At 37.3% G+C, this 5,574-nt stretch overlaps 1 protein-coding gene and 1 pseudogene across 1 annotated transcript in view; one reads left to right on the top strand and one right to left on the bottom strand.

Annotated features, from left to right (window-relative positions):
- LOC113804478 (uncharacterized) overlaps positions 1-5,574 on the top strand; it is a 120,632-nt gene that overhangs the window by 103,600 nt on the left and 11,458 nt on the right. The window lies entirely within an intron of this gene.
- Positions 2,142-4,938, bottom strand: LOC138860593 (N-alpha-acetyltransferase 20-like; annotated as a pseudogene).

Consider the following 5,574-nt stretch of genomic DNA (forward strand, 5'->3'; position numbering starts at 1 on the left):
CTCCAGGAATTTAGTACACGAATTCCCTCTTTTTTTTTCATTTCCATATTCTACTGTTATACATTTTTGCGTGTAGAGAGCTCCCCCCCCCCCATCCCCGCTAACCCGGCCGCTTATTATGCACAAGACTAATTCTTTTGTCCAGAGATACCGTTCGTTATTAAATACCGCGCATTTTTCTCTCTGTAGAGTAACCACCAAAAGCCTTTTTCACTAGGCCACAGTAGTCTTCCCTAGAAGTTTGCTGTAAAAGAAAAACTTATATAATTAACGTATGAATTTATGTAGACTATACAGACAGAAAAGAGAAGGGAGGAAGAATTCACCCCATGTTTACGTTGGTATGTATGTATTTGCACACACGCACCCGCACCCAAACACGCACGCACGTACACACACACGCACACACGCCACACACACACTTACAGACACACACACACAGAGCCACACACCACGTACACACACGTACACACACCCCGTACACGCACACGTACACGTACACGCACACGTACACGTACACGTACACACACACACACACACACACACACACACACACACACACACACACACACACACACACACACACACACACACACACACACACACACACACACACACACACACACACACAAAACAAACAATCCCAACCTCCTCGTTCTGTTAAAAAGTTTTCATACGCATTGTGACCACAAACCTAGAGAAACAGCTGTAAAAATCACCAACCTAATTGTTTTTATGCCTTTTTAAATTTGAAGCTGGTATGTCAATGTATATATAAATGTATATTTTTTCTACTCTTACAGACTATTCATATGCACATATTACAAGTTTTGGCACTACAATGCATGGAAATAATCTATTTGTCTGAAAATTTGTCTAGTTAGCTATATATTTATGGATAGATAGATTTTATAAAATATATATATATATATATATATATATATATATATATATATATATATATATAAAAAAAAGAGAGAGAGAGAGAGAGAGAGAGAGAGAGAGAGAGAGAGAGAGAGAGAGAGAGAGAGAGAGAGAGAGAGATACCCCACCCATTTTTATCTAGAATTGTCATTTACCCATAAGCAGCCTTTGCATTACAATGAATGAAATGAATAAAAAGGAAGGAAATTACATTTAAAATGAGAATTACACATCATTCAAAAACACTTATTCAGCTGATTAAAAAAAAAAAGAGTATAGTTTGATGCATTCAACTCCATGTAGGAAGTAGAACAAGTCTTCAATATTAAAACCTGGTTATTCATCAAATGGGGCTACAATCCTGAAAAGAAAAATTAATATTCTCCCAAGTGAAATATGGATTCCTAACCAGTACCGTAAAAAAAAAAAAAATGTCCCAATACCTTAATATATGATGTACAACATATTACTTGTGTATTAGAATAGTTTTGGATTCTGGGCTGCTCATTGATCTTTAATTCAACTTAAGATCTTACCTTCATTAATGGAAACTGTAACATACTTACATCTTTGTAAATGTTATCTGTCATGTTTACATCATCTTTCCTATTGGCTATTCATTTTTTGTAAACAATTACACAGTCTTATTGTGTCTTGTTTGTAATATTAGTTCTATTTATACATCTGTGTAGATCAATCATGCATTAAAAAAAAATACAAAGCTTCTTTCACTATACTTTACCATCTGAATAGTTGTCTACTAAATAGATCTTCTGGTTTTAAAGGAATATTATTTCAATATAAAATAAAGGTACCTGGTATGCATAAGAGCTGTATTCTCAGTACAAATGCAACAGTTTTCTTTCACTTGTCAATCCAGATGGCAATTTCAAACAGTTATGGAGGTGGAATCACTTATCTTTTGGTGGCGGAACTTTACTAATGGTGTTTGCATTTGAAAAGAACTGAAGAGCAGATTCTATTTTTGAGCTCTAGACTACTTATTAGCACTTTGTTTCACTGGTGTTCAGTTTTACTTATTACTTATAAACATATATGCCTTACATGTGTGATATCTAGTTCTAAATGTTTCTGTCTCTGTTTTGTGTTTATTTTTGCTTTTGTGTTCGTAAACATGCTTGTGGTTTTATCATAAAAAAATAACAATAATGGTAAAAAAAATAAAAGGAAAAGCATTTTTAAAGGATTATAAACACATATGGTTTTCTCTGATATTTTATTAATTGTTTTAGCATGGAAAGCATTTAGGTGTTTGTTTAATATACTACACAAATTTTTATTATGGTACGGAGTTACTGAGATCCTTTGATATCTCACTCAACTTATCAAAACACAAAGCCTTGTTTCTTTAATGTGAACACATTTATATCTACAAGTAATTTATTCTATGTCTTCAGGTCTGACAGGATGAGTCAATGGAATAACAGATTTCCGCTGTTCATCTCTGGATAACGCCTTTCTCATATCTGAAAAGCAAGCGAAGATTTTACTTAATAACTGAAAACTAATATAATTTTTCTTAGTGGTATCGGCTTAGCATAAACAGAGATTTGTATTGCTCTTAGTGTTCTTCCTTTAACTTTATTATGTATCTTTTTCTTTCTTTTTGGTTACCTTTATTACATTTTCTTTCCTACTTTGTCTGCTGTGGAATCCTACATTGCCTTCCAATACTTAAAACTGAGATTATGAATGCCAAGAAGTTTTGCAGACTGCAAGAGCACACTGTTGAATTACTAATACCAATACAACAAGGCTGTCTCTGTGTTATCTATCAAACTGCTGGCACTAACATCTTCAACACTTTAAAAATATTTTGCTTCATTTTAACACATGTACCAGTTGAAAACTTTAGTTGTTGATATAAAACAATTTTCAACCCCTACAAATCTGCTCCTGTCTTTTGACAGAAGAATTTCAATCTCGATTCTACAGATCTGCTTGCCTGCTTACCTGCTGCCATCTTTATAAATATTTCAAGCATCACAATTTACAGATATTTTTCTCAAGGTCTGAATGGCTCTTTAAGCCCTAGCCTGGGGTCTTCTAGGAAATTCTACTGTGAATATCAACCTTACCTTTTTCTTTTCTCTCTAACAACTGCCTTACAATTTTGGCACTGATTTACAGAATGTATTTACTTAAAAGCAGAACAAGGAAATCAGCTTTAGGAGTAGAATAATATTAAACTTTTGAAGCAGAAAGAGTGATTTAGCTATTTTGATTATACATTATACAACCTTTAACATAAAATAAAAAGAACTGTATCACTCACCATAAGCATCTTCGTCAGGGTCCCCAGAATAATATTGGAGAACTTGCGATAAACTATGTATCGAGCAGCTTATACATCGTTATTGCCACCAGATTACTCACTCGAACAAACAAGTCCACAAAATAACATCTCTTCCTAGGGAAAAAGGAAAAAAAAAAAAAAAAGATGATACACAGATTCAGATCTGAAAACATTTGTCATCTCTACATATTATTTTCTCCGTTGATGCTATTCAGGAAATCTTTTATTAATCATATTTTTCAATATAATTATTATGTCTATCTATCTATTTTTATTTGTCTAGCTTTTTTTGTATTATCTATGCACCTACATGTTTTTTCTCAAGTTACACTGTATGGTTGGTACCGCAATCTATTAATTATTAAAGCCTAGAATGTTAATGGATGGGAGAGGGAGAGGGAGAGGGAGAGGGAGGGGGGGAGAGGGAGAGGGAGAGAGGAGAGGAGGGGAGAGGGAGAGGGAGAGGGAGGGGGAGAGGGAGAGGGAGGGGGAGGGAGAGGAGAGAGAGGGAGAGAGGGAGAGAGAGAGAGAGAGAGAGAGAGAGGAGAGTGAGATGAGAGGAGAGTGAGAGGGAGTGAGAGGGGGAGAGGAGAGTGAGAGAGGAGAGTGGCGAGAGCGAGGGGCGGAGCGTGAGCGTGAGGGAGTGTGTGTGTGTGTGTGTGTGTGTGTGTGTGTGTGTGTGTGTGGTGGGGGAGTGAGGAGTGGTGAGTGAGTGAGTGAGTGAGTGAGTGAGTGTGAGTGTGAGTGTGTGTGTGTGAGTGAGTGTGAGTGCGTGTGTGAGTGCGTGTGCGTGTGGGTGTGCATATGCATGTGTCTGTCTCTATACAGGAAGCCAAATTTGAAGCTACACTTGAATCTCTTAGGGAAACATGCATAAGAAGTCTTCCTGACATACAGAAAATATGACAATAAACACTGCCGTTGGGCAATGACAAGGAGGCCGTGCCAGGTCTATGTCTATGCCATAAAACCTAAACTGTGTCAACCCACTTTTCAGCACAAGTTCAGCTTTTGCCTTGTGAAGACCTCTCTTATCCACAACCTTGATCCAAACTAGGTCAGGCTGGCCACAGTGCACATTCCATTGCCTTGTTACCCCAGCCTCCCCCAGGGCAGCCTTCACTTCTCACTCCAATTCTTAGGGAGTTGCTGGTCCCTCATACTTTCCATAAATTGGGTTAAATCAAAATGAGTTTCCCTATGCATCCACCAGATTAAAAGTCTTATACTCCCCACAGAAATTAAAAAGAGTTGAGAGTGGGAGTGTGAGTGGAAATGGGAGTGGGAGTACGAGTGGGAGAGTAGGAACAGGAGTGGGGATAAGAGGAGGAGGGCATTAATGTGAAAGGGGGAGTGAGAGTGAACGAGTCTATGTGCGCATTAAAATATTTCAAAGGTGAATACTTACTTTTCTGATATATCCTCAAGAATGGCCATTAACTGTTTTGCAAGGCCAAGTCTTCTGTACTCAGGGGCAACAGTCAGGGCTGTCACATGTCCATGCCAATTTTTCCATGACCTTCCGCTTTTCCCATGACTGTTGGCAGAAAAAAATATCGGTTATATCTTCATACATATGTATATATGCATGTATATGTTATGTGTTTGTATGCATATGCATGTGTGTATATACAGTCCATATCTGACAAGCACAGGAAAGATGTTCCATTTACATTGTTGTGTTGGTTATGGCCCATTTTTAAAACCATTTACACAAGTGGCTAGAAAAATGAACATAGAGTCAATCCATCATACAGTGATATCTGAGCCCATTAAGTGTCCTAAATATGGAAAAAAATGCAATTAGATACCATGCAATTCAGCCAGTTGATAGGTTCAAAAGGAAATTTGATATTTCTCTGTACAAGCTAATTGTTGAAGCAAAGGAATCATTCTGGAATTTGTACCAAGAAAAAGGTAGAGTTTCTTACTGCTAAAGTGAAATTCCTTGCCCATCCATTAGGGTCCTCTACCCCAGGGGTCCAGGGGATGGTACCCTTTGACCCAGTATGGAAAGTACACCAGATTTCACATCCGAGATTTTGGTTTGAATTTTTTGGGTTTCACACCTGAGTGATTTATGGTTGTCAACGATCAAAATGATATGTAATATGATATGGAATGAAGAATTTACTAATAGTTTAAAGGAGTTTGATGCTTTTAATTACTGAAAAGTTCAGGATGTGCAATTTTGAAATACACACGGTAACCATTGCACACTGCACACTTCAATTTTGTGTGCACACCCGAGATCTCGTCGAAAGTGCCATACTTTCCATACTGGGCTCTGACTGGTGGTTAACTTTGGTATATGATTAGGGCTTATTGTATAA

The sequence above is a fragment of the Penaeus vannamei genome, chromosome 42 (assembly GCF_042767895.1).
Source record: "Penaeus vannamei isolate JL-2024 chromosome 42, ASM4276789v1, whole genome shotgun sequence".
Taxonomy (NCBI): Eukaryota; Metazoa; Arthropoda; class Malacostraca; order Decapoda; family Penaeidae; genus Penaeus; species Penaeus vannamei.